Source organism: Manis javanica, chromosome 10 (assembly GCF_040802235.1).
Source record: "Manis javanica isolate MJ-LG chromosome 10, MJ_LKY, whole genome shotgun sequence".
Taxonomy (NCBI): Eukaryota; Metazoa; Chordata; class Mammalia; order Pholidota; family Manidae; genus Manis; species Manis javanica.
In genome coordinates, this window is record NC_133165.1 from 91,141,563 (window position 1) to 91,157,856 (window position 16,294).

The following is a 16,294-nucleotide window of genomic DNA, read 5'->3' on the forward strand; positions in this document are numbered from 1 at the left end:
AACCAAAGAAGTGAAAGACTTATACTCTGAAAACTACAAGTCACTCTTAAGAGAAATTAAAGGGGACACTAATAAATGGAAACTCATCCCATGCTCATGGCTAGGGAGAATTAATATCGTCAAAATGGCCATCCTGCCCAAAGCAATATACAGATTTGATGCAATCCCTCTCAAATTACCAGCAACATTCTTCAATGAATTGGAACAAATAATTCAAAAATTCATATGGAAACACCAAAGACCCCGAATAGCCAAAGCAATCCTGAAAAAGAAGAATAAAGTAGGGGGATCTCACTCCCCAACTTCAAGCTCTACTACAAAGCCATAGTAATCAAGACAATTTGGTACTCGCACAAGAACAGAGCCACAGACCAGTGGAACAGATTAGAGACTCCAGAAATTAACCCAAACATATATGGTCAATTAATATTTGATAAAGGAGCCATGGACATACAATGGGGAAATGACAGTCTCTTCAACAGATGGTGCTGGCAAAACTGGACAGCTACATGTAGGAGAATGAAACTGGACCATTGTCTATCCCCATATACAAAGGTAAACTCAAAATGGATCAAAGACCTGAATGTAAGTCATGAAACCATTAAACTCTTGGAAAAAAACATAGGCAAAAACCTCTTAGACATAAACATGAGTGACCTCTTCTTGAACATATCTCCCCGGGCAAGGAAAACAACAGCAAAAATGAGCAAGTGTGACTACATTAAGCTGAAAAGCTTCTGTACAGCAAAAGACACCATCAATAGAACAAAAAGGAACCCTACAGTATGGGAGAATATATTTGAAAATGACACATCCGATAAAGGCTTGACGTCCAGAATATATAAAGAGCTCACACGCCTCAACAAACAAAAAACAAATAACCCAATTAAAAAATGGGCAGAGGAACTGAACGGACAGTTCTCTAAAAAAGAAATACAGATGGCCAAGAAACACATGAAAAGATGCTCCACATCGCTAATTATCAGAGAAATGCAAATTAAAACTACAATGAGGTATCACCTCACACCAGTATGGATAGCTGCCATCCAAAAGACAAACAGCAACAAATGTTGGCGAGGCTGTGGAGAAAGGGGAACCCTCCTACACTGCTGGTGGGAATGTAAAGTAGTTCAACCGTTGTGGAAAGCAGTATGGAGGTTCATCAAAATGCTCAAAACAGACCTACCATTTGACCCAGGAATTCCACTCCTATGAATTTACCCTAAGAACGCAGCAATCAAGTTTGAGAAAGACAGATGCACCCCTATGTTTATCGCAGCACTATTTACAATAGCCAAGAATTGGAAGCAACCTAAATGTCCATCGGTAGATAAATGGATAAAGAAGATGTGGTACATATACACAATGGAATACTACTCAGCCATAAGAAGTGGAAAAATCCAACCATTTGCAGCAACATGGATGGAGCTGGAGAGTATTATGCTCAGTGAAATAAGCCAAGTGGAGAAAGAGAAATAGCAAATGATTTCACTCATCTGAGGAGTATAGGAACAAAGGAAAAACTGAAGGAACAAAACAGCAGCGGAATTACAGAACCCAAAAATGGACTAACAGGTACCAAAGGGAAAGGAACTGGGGAGGATGGGTGGGCAGGGAGGGATAAGGGGTGGGGGGAAGAAGAAGGGGGGTATTAAGATTAGCATGCATGCGGGGGAGGGAGAAAGGGGAGGGTGGGCTGCACAACACAGAGAGGACCAGTAGTGACTCTACAACATTTTGCTAAGCTGATGGACAGTAACCGTAAGGTGGTTGTTTGGGGGGACCTGATATAGGGGAGAGCATAGTAAACATAGTATTCTTCATGTAAGTGTAGATTAAAAATTAAAAAAAGAAAGAAAGAAAGAAAGAAAGAAAGAAAGAAAGAAAGAAAGAAAAGGGGGATTACTCCTGGATAGGATAAAACTATTGTTAATCAAAGATCAACGCATGCTTTAAATATCCTTAATGTTGATCACTTAAAGGGTGTCAGATGATCAGCTATAGACGTACTCTTTTCTGATAATATTCCTTTCTCTTAATAATAAAAAAAAAAAAAGCAGTTACTGTGTGCTGACCTCCAATGAGTTCTGCACAGTGGTATAGAGGGCATGTCAAAGTGTGGGCAAAGGGTCTGTTTGTTTCTATGCAGAAGATCAAGGCCTAGCTTGGATACCCAGAAAATGAACTAAGATACGATATGAGGAGGAGCTTCCGGCATCAGCACTCTCTGGAGGACTTGTGCCGGGGGATGATCATCAAAAAGCCTCCACAGGGATCCGGACGATGCTGCGGTTGTGGCTGCATCCAGCCCACCGTCTCCTGGACTTACCATTGGAATGAGGAGGGAGATGTCTAGGCTGGCATGTGCATACAGTGAGACAACGAATTTGACCGGATCTGTACTGTTGGAACTCAACCAGGAGTTGGGAGGGGTGCAAGTTGTAGCACTCCAAAATCTCATGACTATAGACTATCTACGGTTAAAAGAACATATGGGATGTGAACAGATCCCAGAAATGGGCTGCTTTAATTTGTCTGATTGTTCAAGTACAGTTGGACAATATCCATCATATCATAGACAAATTTTCACAAATGCCTAGGGTGCCTAAATGGTTTTCTTGGCTTCACTGGAGATGGATGGTAATTATAGATTTGCTTTGTTTATGTCACCGTATTCCTATTACGTTAATATGTGTGTGCAAATGAGTTAGTAGTTTAAAACCTATACATACTTAAGGTACTCTACAAGAAGATATGTCAAAGAAATAATCAATCCTCCCATGTTTCCTTCCATATGCTACATCTGTAGCTTTTCTTCTTTCTTCCTAATTACAACCCTTAAATAGAATTCGTGCCTCATATCGAATTTACCGAGTATCATAATTCCTCCAGGTGGTAAGGATACCTCGAGACAAGTGCTGGGCATAGAAGCCACAGGGCATAAATCTGCAAAGAAGTAAAAAGCTAACCTTTGCAAACAATATGGCTTCTCTCTCACTTACCAACTTTACATTTCCCTGTATGGCCCCGGAAGATGACTGGTTAGCCAGAGACGGGTAAGATTCCTCAAGGGAGGAACAACCTAAGACAGGCACAGTCGCAGGGGGGGCCATCAGGTGAGAATTTGGGGATCAACAGAGGTGAGGCTCAGAACCTCACCCCCCCTGCTTTGAGAGAAATCTTCTGCATCCGTGGATGTTTTGCTGCCCTTGTCTAGCCTGGATTAATACTTAGTCCATAGGCACACACCTGATCATCTGATCATCTACATTTGCCCTCTTACAGCACTAAACTATGTTTTCTACCTTTATCTTGCATCTACCTACCACTTCAGCATTTTATTAAAAATAAAAATAATAATAATAATAGAGGGAGAAATGTGGGATCAACATATAAATCAAGTACAAAAATCAAATGAATATTCATATTTGACCTGATTGTTTATAGGTCATAATGCGTGATCAAAACCGGAAGTTTCTGTGATGAATGCCCTTGTACTGTTAACCATGTAAGAATTTATTCACTATGTAAGAACTCGTTCACCATGTAAGAACTTGTTCGTTATGCTTCAGAAGATTGGAGACTGACGAGAATTAGGCTTGAGATGGATTAATGATTGTGCATTGAGCATTGACCCCCCTATACAGAATTTTATTGTTGTTAACAACCATTTGATCAGTAAATATGAGAGACGCCCTCTCAAAAAATAAATAAATAAATAAAATAAAATAAATTTGATCTTGAGGAGGTTTTCATTTAGATTAGATATGCAGAAGAGCAGATTGACTAACACAAGTGGAAAATGACTACTTCTGGTTGAAAAAGAGTTTTAATGACATTTTCTCTGGACTTGGCAGAATAAAAGACAATCGATTCTCACAGAAAAATTCCTGTGAAATAAAAATTATTGTTATTCCCATTTAACAGTTGTACACATACCAAATCAGACAATTTAACTTGGTAACTTTCAAAGTTGCAGAGCCCATCACAGTTGACAGAACTCAGAACCATTTCCAGGCTGCTGTTATTCCACAGCCAGCTCTATTATTGTCTACCTCACATGTAAAAGAATGACAAAATCCGTGTCAACTTTCACAATGGTTTTTACTTCTGTTATGTCTTATCTATTGATCTTTAGTGATTGGAGAGTCTTTGTTTCATTTCCAGTAAAAGAATTTTATTATATGAAAAAAAAAAGGGGGGGGTGGAATTAGGAGGTAAAATTCCTAATATATTTTATGGTAATCAGCCAATAACCTACCCTATCTTAAGGTAGGGCAATGAGTCCTAAATCCCAATTGCTTGAGGGTAACCACTATATTGGAGAAGAACAGGATTAAGAAATTCCTTGTGTTAAGTTTACCTTAAAGAATATATAAAGGATTGACTATGGATGGTGACATAATTTCTCTCACTGGAGACAGACATCATGTCAAGCCTACACCCCTTCTTCAAACTCCCTCCCCACCAGCCCTTTGCTCCATTCTTTAAATCCTTAAAAGACAGAATCCTAAGCCTTTAACTGGCCTCCTCTCTGACGTTGCCTGCACTCACCTTTCTTTGAACGTGTAGTTTGCCTTAAATAAAGACTTCTTACTGCTCGAATTATTGTTTTGTCTCTGTGCTCTTCAAGTGGTGTCTTTGTTACTTTGCTATTTTACTCAATTTTCCAGGCTTACACACTAGCCCCTCTCTCTAGGTTCTACTTCAGATGGGTAGGGAAGTAGGGAAAGGCTTGCAAGTTCCTGTCACTCGGGTGACCTGGACGGGACTGCAGCTGTACGATCATGCTCTTTAGTAGCCTGCCCAAACATCTCCTTTCATTAGTTTGGGAAGTTTTCAGAACATAATTTCATTCCCTCCAGTGCTCTGCGGCTCCCCCCAATCCTAGAGTGGTAGGGGTTTAGTTCCCATGCTGTGTGGATTCAAGTGGACACTGGACACCAGGTGATCCTGGCTTTAGGGGCTGGCAAGAGATCTGCCCTATGCCAAGCAGGAGTTCAGTGAGCTTCCCTTTCCTCCCTCTGCTCTTCCTTGCTCTCTGCTGCCTGCATGGCTGCTGCCATTTGCTGCTACTCTCACTTTAATGAATTCCTTCTTTACCTATACTTGTCTGACCTGTTCAAGAATTCTTTCTCAGTCAGAGTCAAAAGCCCTCCGTCCTCCAGGTTGAGGTCTCACCCAGTGTGCAGGGAGAGACCTCCCCAGACGCAGTGGCCCAACAACACCACGATCATCAGACATTTGCTAAGGGTCTGCTCTGAGACAGGTGATCGATATGAATAAAATATTGAATTTTTTTCTTTATTCCTTTCTTTAAAATTGATAGTCTTCTAGACTAATTATAGCAGTTCTTCAATCAGCTATCGAAGGATCAGGCTACAGTTAACACATAAATATTTATTAGATGTTAACTATGTGCAGGACTTTGGAAAAATTAATCTTTTCTGCCATAATGTTATTCCTTGGAATTTTAGTACTATAAATGGCAGATTACTTATGGAAATCATTAAGCAGAATGATTGCTAATACATAATTTTTAATACACTATGACATCATTACAATAATAAAATTTACATATTTTAGTACTGTTTGAAGAATGAAATTAAAAATACTTTTAAGTAAAAAAACTCTCCTTGAAGAATACATGAATAGTAGTACAATAACCAAGTCCCAGGAAAAAATAAAGTGAAATGCCATTTGATATGTTTTATTATCAATTGGGGAGCCAAAAATAAGTTATACGTAATGGAATTTCATTGTATGGCATTGGAATTTCCCCCAGAGTTTTATTAAAAGCTTTAACATAATTTGAACTACTCAGTGGAGTTAATGGGCCTTTCCAAAGGCTGAGTCAGCATTTTAAGTAAATAAGCCAATTTCTGAGCTCAACAAAGAAAAGGGTTACTCTCTGGGCACTTAAATTTTAAAATAACCTTTTACTTCATTACTTGTAAAGTATTCAATGGAACCTAACTGAATATTTTCTTTGGCTATATTTATATTTGTATTTACTGAACAATCTGAGAGTAGTTTGTGTATTGACTGATCATAGTAACAAGATTAAATGAGTAGGTGCATTAAAGGTGCATTTTTAGATGTTAAATGAAAAGCTTAATATAAATCATAATATTGCGTATCTTACATCTGTACTGTGTTTTTCATCTTAAAAAAGATAAACCATGTACTCCCTGGTTGCTTTTATAAAAATGTTAGGTATCTGTGCATGCAGATGAAAGTAAAGATTGAGAAAGTTGATAAAATCCATTTTCACACTTCCCCTAGCTTCACTTTCTCTATAAAAACCATGCAGGAGACAGGGGATTAAAGATGGCAGCCTAGAGGAGAGACAGAGGCTTTCTCCTAAAACTTGATACAATTAGAAAATTTAATTGGCGCAACTAATCCTGAGAGAGCAACTGGAAAGAGGATGGCGTCAGACTGCACACACCTGGAGAAAAGAGCAGACCTCACCCAACGGGGGTAATGTACCAGAGCTGTGGCTCTGCGGGACCCGAGCCCCTCCCCCAACCCAGCTCACAAGTGGGAGGAAGAGAAAACAGAGCAGGGAGGGAGTGGAAGGCTTGGGACTGCTGAGTACCTAGCTCGGGAGATCTGCTCTGGGAGCACAAACCTACATTTCATGGTGCTTTCAAGAGACTGACATGACTACCGGGTTGGAAAGTTAATACAGGCAGAGTTCCTGGGGAGACTGGGATTCTGGCTGCTTGTGGAAAGCAGGGATCTATATCTGGCGGCTCCGGGACAAAAACTTATACCTGTGTGACCGGCCCACTGGCTCAGGCAGTGGAGACAGGCACAGCAGCCAGGAGGCGGGGAACAGCTCTTTCCTACCCCCAGTACCACTCCCCTGTGACCCGCGACATTGTGTCAGGGGCTCAGCAACTCCAGAATAGAGCTTCTGGACACTAGAGGGTGACATACACAAACATGAAAGGCCAAAGGAACCTTGTCAAGAGTAAAATTGTTAATACAACTCCCGAGAAAGATTTAAATGATATGGACTTCGTGACTCTTCCTGAAAGGGAGTTCAAAATAAAAATAATCAACAACCTAATGGAGGTACGGAAAGACATCCAAGAACTCAGGAATGAATTTAGGTCAGAGATCCAATCGTTAAAGAACATGATGGACGGTATTAAAAGCAGGTTGGATACGGTGGAGGAGATAATAAATGAAATAGAAACTAGAGAAGAGGAATACAAAGAAGCTGAGGCACAGAGAGAAAAAAGGATCTCTAAAAATGAAAGAATATTGAGAGAACTGTGTGACCAATCCAAACAGAACAATATTCGCATTATAGGGATACCAGAAGAAGAAGAGAGAGAAAAAGGGATAGAAAGTGTCTTTGAGGAGGTAGTTGCTGAAAACTTCCCCAGTCTGGGGAAGGAGATAGTCTCTCAGGCCATGGAGATCCACAGATCCCCCTACACAGGGACCCAAGGAAGACAACAGCAAGACACATAGTAATTAAAATGGGAAAGATCAAGGATAAGGACAGACTGTTAAAAGCAGCCAGAGGCAGAAATAAGATCACATACAAAGGAAAGCCCATCAGACAAACAACAGACTTCTCAGCAGAAACCGTACAGGCCAGAAGGGAGTGGCATGATGTATTTAATGCCATGAAGCAGAAGGGCCTGGAACCAAGATCACTTTATCTGGCGAGACTATCATTTAAATTTGAAGGAGGGATTAAACAATTTCCAGAGAAGCAAAAGCTGAGAGAGTTTACCTCCCACAAACCATCTCTGCAGACTATCTTGGAGGGACTGCTATAGATGGAAGTGTTCCGAGGATTGGATAGCTGTCACCAGAGGTAGTAAAATCATGGTAGGGAGGGTGGAGCTGCTGATTGTGAAGCAAATGCAAAATTAAATTAACTATCACCAAAGCGAATCAAGAGATAGAGGAAAAGTATAGAATCTGATACCTAATATATAAAGAATGAAGGAGAAAGAAAAAGGAGGAGAAATACAAAAAGAACCTTTAGATTGTGTTTGTAACAGCATACTAAGTGAGTTCAGTTAGACTCTTAGATAATAAGGAAAGTAACCTGGAACCTTTGGTAACCACAAATCTAAAGCCTGAAATAGCAATAAGTACATACCTATTGATAATCACCCTAAATGTAAATGGACTGAATGCACCAATCAAAAGACGTAGAGTCACTGAATGGATAAAAAAACAAGACCCCTCTGTATGCTGCTTACAAGAGACTCACCTCAAACCCAAAGACATGCACGGACTAAAAGTCAAGGGATGGAAAAAGATATTTCATGCAAACAATAGGGAGAAATAAGCAGGAGTTGCAGTACTAATATCAGACAAAATAGACTTCAAAACAAAGAAAGTAACAAGAGATAAAGAAGGACATTACATAATGATAAAGGGCTCAGTCCAACAAGAGGATATAACCATTATAAATATATATGCACCCAACACAGGAGCACCAGCATATGTGAAACAAATACTTACAGAACAAAGGAGGAAATAGAATGCAATGAATTCATTTTAGGAGACTTCAACACACCATTTACTCCAAAGGACAGATCCACCAGACAGAAAATAAGTAAGGACACAGAGGCACTGAACAACACACTAGAACAGATGGACCTAATAGACTTCTATAGAACTCTACACCCAAAAGCAAAAGGATACACATTATTCTCAAGTGTACATGGAACATTCTCCAGAATAGACCACATACTAGGCCACAAAAAGAGCCTCAGTAAATTCAAAAAGACTGAAATTCTACCAACCAACTTTTCAGACCACAAAGGTACAAAACTAAAAATAAATTGTACCAAGAAAGCAAAAAGGCTCACAAACACATGGAGGCTTAACAACACACTTCTAAATAGTCAATGGATCAACGACCAAATTAAAATGGAGATCCAGCAATATATGGACATAAATGACAACAACAACACAAAGCCCCAACCTCTCTGGGATGCAGCAAAAGCAGTCTTAAGAGGAAAGTATATAGCAATCCAGACATATTTAAAGAAGGAAGAACAAACCCAAATGAGTAGTCTAACATCACAATTATCAAAATTGGAAAAAGAAGAACAAATGAGGCCTAAAGTCAGCAGAAGGAGGGACATAATAAAGATCAGAGAAGAAATAAACAAAATTGAGAAGAATAAAACAATAGAAAAAATCAATGAAACCAAGAGCTGGTTCTTTGAGAAAATAAACAAAATAGATAAGCCTCTAGCCAGACTTATTAAGAGAAAAAGAGAATCAACACACATCAACAGAATCAGAAACAAGAAAGGAAACATCACCATGGACCCAACAGAAATACAAAGAATTATTAGAGACTACTATGAAAACCTATGCTAACAAGCTGGAAAATGTAGAAAAAATGGACAACTTCCTAGAAAAATACAACCTTCCAAGACTGACCAAGGAAGAAACACAAAATCTAAACAAACCAATTTCCAGCAAAGAAACTGAAGCAATAATCAAAAAACTACCCAAGAACAAAACCCCCAGGCCAGATGGATTTAACTTGGAATTTTATCAGACATACAGAGAAGATATAATACCCATTCTCCTTAAAGTTTTCCAAAAAATAGAAGAGGAGAGAATACTTCCAAACTCATTCTATGAATCCAACATCACCCTAATAACAAAACCAGGCAAACACCCCACCAAAAAAGAAAATTACAGACCAATATCCCTGAGGAGCGTAGATGTAAAAATACTCAATAAAATATTAGCAAACTGAATTGAAAAATATATCAAAAGGATCATACACCATGACCAAGTGGGATTCATCCCAGGGATGCAAGGATGGTACAACATTTGAAAATCCATCAACATCATTCACCACATAAAGAAAAAAAAAGACAAAAACCACATGATCATCTCCATAGATGATGAAAAAGCATTTGACAAAATTCAACATCCATTCATGATAAAAACTCTCAGCAAAATGGGTATAGAGGGCAAGTACCTCAACATAATAAAGACCATATATGATAAACCCACAACCAACATCATACTGAACAGCAAGAAGCTGAAAACTTTTCCTCTGAGATCGGGAACAAGACAGGGATGCCCACTGTCCCCACTGTTATTTAACATAGTACTGGAGGTCCTAGCCACAGCAATTAGACAAAACAAAGAAATACAAGGAATCCAGATTGGTAAAGAAGAAGTTAAGCTGTCACTATTTGCAAATGACATGATATTGTACATAAAAAACCCTAAAGACTCCACTCCAAAACTACTAGAACTGATATTGGAATACAGCAAAGTTGTGGGATACAAATTAACACACAGAAATCTGTGGCTTTCCTATACACTAACAATGAGCCAATAGAAAGAGAAATCAGGAAAACAATTCCATTCACAACTGCATCAAAAAGAATAAAATACCTAGGAATAAACCTAACCAAAGAAGTGAAAGACCTATACCCTGAAAACTATAAGACACTCTTAAGAGAAATTAAAGAGGACACTAACAAATGGAAACTCATCCCATGCTCTTGGCTAGGAAGAATTAATATCGTCAAAATGGCCATTCTGCCCAAAGCAATATACAGATTTGACACAATCCCTATCAAATTACCAACAACATTCTTCATCGAACTGGAACAAATAGTTCAAAATTCATATGGAAACACCAAAGACCACGAATAGCCAAAGCAATCCTGAGAAAGAAGAATAAAGTAGGGGGGAATCTCACTCCCCAACTTCAAGCTCTACTACAAAGCTATAGTAATCAAGACAATTTGGTACTGGCACAAGAACAGAGCCACAGACCAGTGGAACAGATTAGAGACTCCAGACATTAACCCAAACATATATGGTCAATTAATATTTGATAAAGGAGCCATGGACATACAATGGGGAAATGACAGTCTCTTCAACAAATGGTGCTGGCAAAACTGGACAGCTACATGTAGGAGAATGAAACTGGATCACTGTCTAACCTCATACACAAAAGTAAATTCAGAATGGATCAAAGACCTGAATGTAAGTCATGAAACCATAAAACTCTTAGAAAAAAATCATAGACAAAAATCTCTTGGACATAAACAGTAGCGACTTCTTCATGAACATATCTCCCTGGGCAAGGTCAACAATAGCAAAAATGAACAAGTTGGGACTATATCAAGCTGAAAAGATTCTGTACAGCAAAGGACACTATCAATAGAAGAAAACGGTATCCTACAGTATGGGAGAATATATTTGTAAATGACAGATCCAATAAAGGCTTGATATCCAAAGTATATCAAGAGCTCATGCACCTCAACAAACAAAAAGCAAATAATCCAATTAAAAAATGGGCAGAGGAGCTGAACAGACAGTTCTCCAAAGAAGAAATTCAGATGGCCAACAGACACATGAAAAGATGTTCCACATCGCTAGTTATCAGAGAAATGCAAATTAAAACCACAATGAGATATCACCTCATACCAGTAAGGATGGCTCCCATCCAAAAGACAAACAACAACAAATGTTGGCGAGGTTCTGGAGAAAGGGGAACCCTCCTGCACTGCTGGTGGGAATGTAAATTAGTTCAACCATTGTGGAAAGCATTATGGAGGTTCCTCAAAATGCTCAAAATAGACTTAACATTTGACCCGGGAATTCCACTTCTAGGAATTTACCCTAAGGATGCAGCACTCCAGTTTGAAAAAGACAGATGTACCCCTCTGTTTATCACAGCACTATTTACAATAGCCAAGAAATGGAAGTAACCTAAGTGTCCATCAGTAGATGAATGGATAAAGAAGATGTGGTACATATACACAATGGAATATTATTCAGCCATAGGAAGAAAACAAATCCTACCATTTGCAACAACATGGATGGAGCTAGAGGGTATTATGCTCAGTGAAATAAGCCAAGTGGAGAAAAACAAATACCAAATGATTTCACTCATCTGTGGATTATAAGAACAAAAGAAAAACTGAAGGAACAAAACAGCAGCAGAATCACAGAACGCAAGAATGGACTAACAGTTACCAAAGGGAATGAGACTGGGGAGACTGGGAGGGTAGGGAGGGATAAGGGTGGGGAAGAAGAAAGGGGGTATCATGATTAGCATGTATAATGTGGGGGGTGGGGCAAAGGGGAGGGCTGTGCAACACAGAGAAGACAAGTAGTGATTCTACAACATCTTACTATGCTGATGGACAGTGACTGTAATGGGGTTTGTTGGGGGGACCTCAGGTAGGGGAGAGCCTAGTAAACATAATGTTCTTCATGTAATTGTAAAGTATAAAAATTTATATATATATATATATATATTAAAGAAAAAAAAAACCATGCAGGAATAACACAAAATTCTGTGATCTTACCACTCAAAGTGTGAGCCTCAGATCAGGGGAGGTGGCGTTCCTTGGGTGTTTGTTAGGAATGCGGGATCTCAGGCCCCACCCCAAACCTGCTGAATCAGAATCTGCATTTTAACAACATCTCCAGATGACTTGTGAGCATAACAAAGTTTGAAAAGCATTATTCTGCATTACTCTTTCTCTCTAACAAGTTAAAATTAAAATTCTTGTTTTTATTTTCATAAATTATCTATATGACTGCTGCTTCCTTTAGTTGTAGGAATAGGTATGAATATGAAGTATTCTGAGGCATAACACTGAAAACAGGAATGTGTATTGTTGAATTTAATTTCTCTTTTAGGTTCTGAGTAATTACAGTATAGGGAAGGGTTAGGAAACTTCTCATTGAATAAAATGTTTTTCAGTTCTAACATATGTTTTCTAATTATAAAATGTGATTAATAAGCCTTATTTTATTTTTGCATATCTTTGACTTTTTTCCATCAGGATGGTTTCCCAGAATGTTAAATGAAGGATTCAGGAAGCAAGCTGAGAAAAACATTTCCCATCACATTATTTGACCATGGCTTGTATTGAACAATCACATGATGAACTATTTTCTCATTTCTTTGCACTAGTGAAATTTTGAAACAATGCTTTTGCTAACACCTTGATTTTCAGCAGGTAGGATAAGAGGATTTGCAGTCCTGCTCAGTTTATGATTCTCATATTACTGACTTTAATTTGCAGAGAGATGAAATAGTTCCTTGAATACAATGGATGTTAAGGTTAAAGCCCTTCTTATGTCATTGAGAGATTGTTTTTAGATTAGAGATCATTTGACCTTGAGCTGCAGTGGACGCTGTATTATCTGATCATGGTGCCTCCTCTAAGAGGCTGTCCAGTGCTTTCAGCACATTACTGCCTGTGTCATTCTAAAGCTTCTTGCTTCAGAAGATCTCCCTGTAGGGTTAGAAAAGGGTAAAGAGCTTAAATAAGCAAGCTATATTTATCAGCAATAAACAGAAGTCTCTGGAAATGTTCTACCAGACAAATTAATCTATAAAGTGAAGCTCTAACTGTATGAGAATATAGATGATTTGATATTTTTAAAAGTATGAATTAGTATTATAATGAGTGGGTAATACTCTACTGCTTATAAAAATAGAGACTTCCATTACAGTCTGGTTGCAGTCTACACAAATAAGTCAGAAAAGATGACGGTATTTCTACACTGAAACAACTGAGCCAGACTAAAACTCCCTATTATATTTGGAAGTGGGAAAAATCACAGAAAAGAGGGAAAAGGTAGAGCAGCTTGAACAAGATTATATACATGAAATTACATAGGATTTGAGACTAAAATAAGGAAGTTTGGTAAGACCAAGAGGTCTTATTCAGGTGGTTCAAAATGAGATAGCTTCAACCCCAACACTGCAACGTTAGTGGTTCAATCACCAACACTGGTGTCCTGTGATGAGGAGACGATAGATGGTAAAGTGGACTTGGAGAATCAAGGTTTCTCATAGCTGCAGTTATATTAACAGGTAGGATAACATTCATTTAGATGACACATTCACAGTTAGCTCTAAAATTTGGGTTACTAAATAATGAATCTTTTACTTTACTTTGTAGGAATCCTCCCAACATCTTATTAACTAACACAATGTATTACATGTCAGGGGTGATTATTATACATTTGTTAATGAGGATAAATTTTAAAAATATTTTAGGAAATGATGACCACAGCATAGCTTCAGATAGGGGCATAATAATAGATGTAGAAAACATGTTAAGGAATTCTGTGATAAACTTAAATAAAGCAGTACCAGAGCTTTGGTTGTGCCACTTAAGAGTATGCTCACAGTTCACAGATTCTCTCTCTCTTTCAAAGACAACTGAGAAATGTTTGCAGCTCTGGCAAAAAGACATAAGGCAAATGTAGATCAAAGAAGCATCTAGGTATTGTATTTTTTTAGCCATTAGCCACTGGCATGAAATGGGATATCATAATAGGGTGTCACTGGCTGTCTTACAGAAACAGAAAACTGTATATGTTTTGGTATGGACAAAGACTGCTCAAAGACAATTTTTTAGATATTTTCCATATTCTAAAGGATTTCTATCTTAACAACAGTGTATGATAATGGACCTTGAAAATAGGGTTCAAATGATTATAATAAGGTTACTAGATTCATCTAGGCTATAAAAGTAAGGGTGTTTAAAATAGACTGGTTTTAATATGTGACTCACCCATAGGAGGGCATGTGTTTTTACAGGAGCAGTAATAGGTCTGCCTGGATCCATTCCTACTCTCTTGCCTGGCTGCAGTCCCTGGCGGTGTGTTCGTGTTCATTGGGAATTTGTGACAAGCAGCATCCGATTTGTGGACAATACTTGGGGAGGGAAGAAACAGTTATAAGGCCTATTTTTACAGATATGGAATGACTGGTGACAGTATTATAATTGAGGAGATCTTAAACACAGATCTTATCTTTATTAAAATACAAAGAATGTGAGTGACCATCATTATGAGCAGTAAGTCTATAAAGCAACAGTCACCTAAATATACAGTCACCATTGCAGAACTTTGAGAAATGAATAAATGGCTTGTCTGATAACTACATATTATTGGTGGCAAAATAAGTTAAGTGTAACAACTAGGCCAGGTGACACGTGAGTCTGCCATGAAAGAAATAAAAAAGGATTCAGTCTTTCACAAACATCAGTGGGAAGGGTCAAAAATAGGTGAAGGGAATAAAACATAAATGACAATGGGGAGACTCTAAATTGAAGTTGATATCTGCCTGCCTTAAAAACTAGGTTGATTTATTACTTAGGAGCCATTCATTTGTTTGTTTTACAAAGTGCAAGTTCCCCAGCTATTCATTCAGAGCCTGTGGATAAAGAAGAGATGAGACAAAAGCTGTTCCATGTTTCCCAGACTAGGGTGAGGGTGGAAATCAAGATAGTTTATATAGAACTTGGGCATCATCTCTACTCTATTAGAATTCAGGTAGGGAAGGAATTTTACAAAAATTTGAGAAAAGATTTCCCCGGCCCTGACAACCTATTGGGAACTAAAAGCATGCATACATATTCTAGCCAAAGCAAGTAGGTACAATTGCAGTTAAATTCAGGTTAGACAATTAAGAAGTAACTGCTGATAAGATGACCACAGATACTTGAAATGGCATTTGTGGCCAAGATGGCTCACTGTCCTTCAAAGATTCATGCTTCCCTTCTTTAATATGGCATTGTTGGTAGGATGTCCTTACTCAGTTGGGAGCTATATCTAGGTGGATTCTTGTGTCCAGTTCTTGCTAATAGAATGTGAACAGAAGTGATACATTTCTCTTCTCCACCTCCTCTTTCACTATGTATTGGCTGGAAGTAAAAGATTTTTAGGACCCAGAAGATGGTATGGCCAGGAGATGGTAGCAGTCTGGGACCTGAATCGATTCCTGGAAGGCTACGCCTCAAACATCTGCTCTGAACTATTCATGAATGGGGAAAGTATTTCTATAGTGTAAAGACACTAGTATTTTCTAGGTTGTTTATTTCAGCAGCCGTTTTATCAATAGAATGTGCCTTCTATATTCAATTATTTTTCTTTGTATTCAGATCACCAGGAAAAAAGTAGAGATTATTTGGAACCGTAGGATTAGGTCATCAAGTTTCTTGGGTTTTCTAGTTGAGCAAAAATGGCATGGCATATGTCAGAGTGCAGACTTTTTAGTCCCTGAAATGTCCACTTGCTTTTTTTACATACCATTCTTTTCTCCAACAACCTTGTTTGTTTTACACTTTTCTCACCAAACCTAATCTTTATCCTTAGTAACTTAACACTGATTTAAATACCTTTGCTACAGACTGAAGGGTTGATTTCTTGACTAATTTGATCAGTTTTTCACTTTCAAATTTTAAGTGAATTCACAAACTAAAGATCCTTTACCTTTAAACCAACTCTATTGAAA